Source organism: Xyrauchen texanus, chromosome 22 (genome assembly GCF_025860055.1).
Source record: "Xyrauchen texanus isolate HMW12.3.18 chromosome 22, RBS_HiC_50CHRs, whole genome shotgun sequence".
In the NCBI taxonomy this organism is placed as follows: domain Eukaryota; kingdom Metazoa; phylum Chordata; class Actinopteri; order Cypriniformes; family Catostomidae; genus Xyrauchen; species Xyrauchen texanus.
The window spans coordinates 22,434,133-22,440,967 of record NC_068297.1 but is presented as its reverse complement, the minus strand read 5'-3'; positions in this window follow the sequence as shown (position 1 = coordinate 22,440,967).

Sequence of the window (6,835 nt, the reverse complement as noted above, 5' to 3'; positions counted from 1 at the left end):
ATAGCCTTGCATATACTGGTTGAATGATTAAATTAAGTTATATTTTTCTCTCTCCTCTTGTTTTTTTGTTTTGTCTTTTTACAGGTGCTTGCACTTTAGAGTACACAATGCTCAGGATAGAGACAGGTGTACTTACGAAGTCTACAAGTGTAGCATTCTTAAAGTTGAAAAAACTTTGAACTTGTTGGTTCCTTGTGTGTCCAATTGCATGTTGTTACACTTACACATTGTGACAGTAGTGATGTGCAGTCGGTGTTGTGAATGAATCAGTCACTTCTGTGACATCACTGAAGTTGTGGTTCACATAATGGCTCCCGCCAATAGTCTCTGCCTGTCAAGTAGGTCCTGTCCAGACATCCTTCTTTAGATGAGGGTCATTCCCCACAGAGGGGCTGTCTCCATGGTTGGGGAAAGAATAGAGAAACACCAGCACTTCCATAAACAACCCATTGGCCTGACCTCGACGGGCCTTGCTGCCCTAACAAACGTCAATCCAATGTGCCCTCAGGCCTTTAATTAGCTGTCAATTAGTGCAAATTAATCAACTCCTCGCCTAATTAAGCAATGCCGGCAGGCAGTTTCTAACGCGCTATTGTAGGAGCTCCATGAGAAAACTGGAGCTAGCAAACTCACTCTGCATCAGGGGGCCATCATGCCCTTGACAGTTCATAGAGGGAAAGAACTCTACTGTTTAAATTTTTGTACTACCTACTTGGCACAAGGTGATTGCTGTAGACTGCTGTCCTCAGTTTCTGATTTTAAAAACCTTATTGTAAATCCATAAGTAGGATTTTTTTTTATTGCTCTCATAGGCATATCAGTGTATTTAAAAAAAAGTATTTATAGGGGGCCTGAGTAGCTTAGCGAGCATTGATGCTGACTACCACCCCTGGAGTCGCAAGTTCGAATCCAGGGTGTGCTGAGTGTCTCCAGCCAGGCCTGGTTGCTAGGGAGGGTAAAGTCACATGGGGTAACCTCTTCGTGGTTGCTATAATGTGGTTCTCGCTTCGGTGGTGTGTGTCGTGTTGTGTTGTGCGTGGATGCCGCGGAGAATGGCGTGAAGCCTCCACAGGCACTACGTCTCCGTGGTAACGTGCTCAACGAGCCTCAAAATGTATTGTCCTAAGAGAAAAAAATTCCTTAATGGAACAGTTTGCCCAAAAATGAAAAGCTTTGTCATCATTTACTCACCCTCAAGTTGTTCACCAACTTTTTGATATCCTTCCATGGAACACAAATGAGAATTTCAGCTGAATGTTGATGCTGCACATTTCCACATAATGAAAATAAATGGTGACTGGGGCTGTTGAGTTCCAAATATTTCAAGTCATCTAAGCCACACAACAGAATTTCACTGTTGTGAAAAAGTTGTTCACTGAAAATCTTCCCCTCTGCCATAGCTCACAGATCTCATTTATGGTTGGCTGCATATATTCAAATTGAACTTGTTGATCAGTCACACAAGAATCAATGATGTTTTGATTTCAAAGCTTGGTGCAGTGTGTCTAAAGGTTTATTCATTAATTTATAAAGCACAGTTTTATACAACAGGAGTTGAAGCACAGTGCTGAGCAATTATATATACAAATAACAACAAAGGAGCCATTATTTTTATTTATTTATTTAAGTTACGTGTCACAAGTGTGAATTACATTTTGTTTAGCTCTGCCAGAGGGGAAGTTTATCAGAGATTATTACACGACTCTGAAATACTCTATTGGTTATTCTATTCTAATCTATTCTGATTGGTTAATTGATAATTAAAATAAAATGAAAAACATAAATACAAGACCTGATTTCCCTGTCGAGGTTAATTTTGCATTAATGACAGGCTATAATAACTTTCAGATTTGGTTTGTTCTTTACATAAAGCTACCGTTTTACTTCAGAAGACTTGGAATATAGGGCATGAAATGGATAGAATTTTTTTGTATGATACTTAAGTGCTTTTTATCATTTTTGGAATGTGATGGCCCCAAACCACATTCACTTTTATATGGAAAAGAACAGCCTGGACATTCTACAAGATATCTTTGTTAGGGTTACATAGAAGGAAGTAAAATAGAGGTTTAATAGGTTTAGAATGAGGAGGGGTGAATAAAGGACATTTGTTTTCGTTTTTGGGCAAACTGCTACTACTTTAGAGCTGAATTTGTTTTGGTTTTATTTATACATCTATACGTTAAGCACTGCGAGTATACACAAACCAAATGCAATGTTCTCTAAAACAATTCATCACCACCAATTCATTGCAAATACAGAATTATGATGAGGAGAGCACAAGTGATTCTTCATTTAGATTTGCTGGCATGAGATCAAGCACTAGCAATCTATGTAGGGGCTGGGCTAATGCAATGCAGTGTCCCTATAATACAGCCCCATCCCAAAGCTCATTTCCTTGTAGTGACCTTCCAGATGTGAAAGTTCTTCACCTACTCACAAAGACTAATAGCTGTCAAGCATTTCAATATAAGAGAGGTCTTTATTTGTATGCATCCCTTCATCATGTAATTGTTACAACTTTGGCCAAACTCTCATTTTATCAGCTTTGAAAATGTACACAGTGGTGTGTCCCAAATTCAATGTAGAGGTCAAGGAAATCCATCTGTTTGACTAATGCATTTTGTTTGTGCACAAGTCACTCAAAAAAAATAACTCTTTGAATGAACTTGATTCAATCGTGTAATATTACTAAATAATCTCAATTTAAATACTTCAGGCCAATGGAACCTAAATTAATTGAGTAAATCCAACTAAATTAGACATGTTAATGAACTAAAATTATTCTCTGTTATATACTTGCTTCTGCTAGTACAGTGAATGCTATAGCATGCTGAATACATTCTTACGGGAAAACACTATGCTTTCTCAATGAGTAAAGCAATATAGAGCATTCTTTACTTGTACCTGTCCTCAACCTAAGATCAAGTTCCACTATTCACCATAGTCTGCAAAAGTCCAACATAACAGAAACTGTAGACCATCTTTACATCTTTAGATGCATCACAAGTAATCCGATCACATGTGGTCAGGTAAGAAACATAACTGTTTACACCTGGTCGCTTAAATTAATCAACTGTGGCCACTTGTTTTTGGATTTGGAGGGGGATCTCTGATTCATGATGACAAATATCAGTTAATATGTTACTGTATTACTGCATGATTTTAAAGCCCAACAAATTCAAAAAAGACAAAGAAAGCTAAAAAAAAAAAAAAATGCTGCAGTGTATCTCCTAGCTGCAGCTGTAATTTAATGTTAGCACCGAAGCAACATTTTGAGGAGAAATCTCTGTTATTTTAGTGGATTACTTGAATTAAATGAGTTTTAGATGCACTGAAAAAAGTTCCCATGCTTGCAGGTGCATTTCAAGCCTTTTTTTGTTGTAATCTTGATGATTACGGCTAAAAATCTAGTATCTCAAAATATTAGAATAAAGAATTTATAATACAGAAATTTAGACCTTCTGAAAAGTATGTTAACACTCAATACTTGATCCTTTTGCATGAATTACTGCAAATAAGTATTGCTCAGTGGTCCAAAGTCCTCTTTTCAGATGAAAGCAAATTTAGCATTTCATTTGGAAATCAAGGACCCAGAGTCTGGAGGAAGAGTGGAGAGGCAAAGAATCCAAGTTGCTTGAAATCCAGTGTGAAGTTTCCAACACAACAAAGTATAAAACACTATTATTTTTTGCATTAATCTTGCACATATTATTACACTTGATTTTAACATTTACTTTCCCTAGAAATGCCCTGCCCGGTATCAGTGAACCAAGCAAAAAATATTAATGCTGTGGCAACACAAATAGATAAGGTAAAGCTCTAAAGCATTGAAACAACAAATTGAATTTGTTCATTTGGTTAAATTTCATTTTTGGAGTAATATGAACGAGGGAGGACTCAGTAAAACAGACAGTGAAAGTTCATTATTTGAGTGAGAAGTTTTTACTTTAAAACAACTTGGCATATTTCTTGCCTGTCAGCTCTGGTAAGTAGGGGCGGACTGGCCATCGGGAGAACTGCCCCCCAGACTCCCCGCCCACCACCACACCCAACAACTTTTGGGCCAGACTACCCTCCCATTTGCTATGTAAAATCATGGGCAAATTTCTCTTTCCTGTCTGCCCCTGCAGGTAGGGGTGAGCATATTCAAACAGAGAAGATGGGGGAGAATTTTTTATTTTTTTTTGCAACAGCTGTTTGCCTTTTAATCTGCCACCATCAGATCTTGCAGTCCTTCCACCCAATGTACACGAATGACTGAACTAAATCTTTCCTTAATCTAGAGTCTTATTAGTTTGTCCTCTTATGCATGTAAATCAGGATTATTAAAAGCCATTGAGGGAGAGTGCCCCCCCCCTCACAATAAACAACAAAGCCCTGCACAGATTACAGCAGAAGTGGTGGCTAAGAGAGGGCATGAAGCAGTTTGTAATTGACAGGCTGCTTTGACAGAGAGAGAGCCTTGTGAATAGATGAGTTTATTTAGACTGGGTGATGTGTCATTAGCATATCTTGATAACATTGATTTCTTCATTACCCTTAATGAAATTTCCACTTAATGGCTTCTAATGGTCTAATTAGTTTCAACTGGTGCCTATATCATTGCAACTGTAATATTTTGCTCCCTCTTCATCTGTGATGTAGAGTTTAATGCTTTGATGCAATGTGTGACAATGGAACCTCTTGAGCGACGTTTCATTTTCTTGCGCTTATTTATGTATTTTGATTCTACAAGTGCAGATACTTTATGTGCAATAGTCCTAATATGTGATTAACTTTAGTTTTGTATGGCTGCCAGGTCATCATGTAATTGCTATGGAGCCAGGCCAACAAAGAATTAGCATGGAGTGGTAATTGAATAATGTCCTATTAGGCCACAAATCACAAACCTTTCTGTGTTTTTAAGATGAGAAACTGCCGCAATTTAAACAGGATTACATTGCACATTTATTGGTCAAATTTGGGGCTTTGCGCATGGTTATTATCAGGCCACTTCACCGACCCACTGCTCCTGATCAAGGCTGTTCGATCAAATATTAAGCGGTCGATCATGGCGTCATGCGTTCTTACTATTAATTAGCCAGAAAAGCATCAGCGGACGCTGTCTCGTGCATGGAGCACTCTCGTGTTTTTGTCGTCTTCTCACGTTCTGCTGGTGTCATATGAATACCGTTTATTTATGCATCAGCACATGGCAATTTGATAAGATTGGTGTCATCCCTGTCTCCATCAACGGCTCACTGCTCATTTCCATAAATTATCTCCCTGTAATTATGTGTCCAGATGTCCAAATTGTGCCACAAATGATCTGCAAACGAATCAAATCCCACTGTAATTTAGTAATAGCTGATTAGACCTCGGTGTATTAAAGACACTCGGATGCAATTAGAGTAAGCTATGTTTTGCAGTTCAAACGAGTATGTGCACAACTAGCCTATAGTTTATATGCAACAGTTTCAACATATAAATCTGAATTATTCTGCTTAATCGGTGTAAGCTATTTTTTAGGTACTTTAAAATAAAGTGAAGAGCACATATATTCAATAAACACCGATATAGGCTAATTTAAATTGAATTTAGGTCTTATTTACCTGTCCTTATTTAAGGTCCTTATTTAATTATATTCTACTGAAATCAAACACTTCTTTTATAATCGTTTATTATTTTGAACAAAATATATTCTTCATGCTCAAACATTTTAATTGGCCAAGATTAATTCAATATCAATTTGATATTCAAATTCGGGCAGAACATGTTATAAATGTGTATTAGAGTTTTCTTGCCTCACAAGAGGGATTTATAATGGTGATGTTACATTTCTGGCCAAATAATGGTGATCTACGTATTTACGGGCCTAATCTCAACCATCCAAAGCATTTTATTTAAAAAAAAGAAAATATATTTTTAGGGGCTTAGCAATTGCAAGTTAACACGAGAGAAGGAATCTGGGGCGATTGACATGAACTGTAAATCCTCACAGGTTTTGTGACCTAATATGAACAGCCATAATATTTGATGACCATTCAATACGCATCTGGATTGCTTTAATCTGTCGCAATTAGATACTTTACATTAGACATTAGGACTATAGCCTAATAAGCAGAATTAAAATGGGAACCATGTCAACGTGTTTGTGCATACCTTACCTATAATCTAAGGAATGTTCTGGTTTCTGAAAATAATGTGCAGAATTGTGACCTGTCAATCTGTGTGGCATCAGTCAAATCAGACTTTCTGGTTATTTTTTTATTTGGTTTCATAGGCTATATGCTATTTTAGGCGTTATTTTTTAATGCCCATGCATCCTAAAATCCACTAATCTATATATATAATTTATTTTTTATTTTTTTGCAATGCTGATGACATAGACTCTAGGTTTAGGGGTGACATCACAGTCGTCCCGGTGCAATTTTCCATTTCACTGATTTCCATGTGAAGGGTCTTTATTTTACCATTTATAGGCTATACCAGACAAAATTAATAAAGGATTAATGAATTCATCCGCCAACAATTAATAATGTTGACTTTCCCATTTCAGATTTTTTATTAATATTCTAATAGACCAATAACAGCAAATTGACTAAAGTTTTAAGCTAAAAACAGAACACATTTCGTTTAATATTTTTTTCTATTGGGTATCTATTATTATAATATCTATAATATGTTATTATAATAACTGTATTATTATATTAGAGTGAAATAATTTATTAGAACTATATTTAAATTTTTTAATTTTCATTTCGAAAATAGCACTTTATATTTGCTAATTGTGGTTAACTTTTTTTATTGACAATAATTTTAAGCAGAATATATTAATTAAATGATTGCTCAA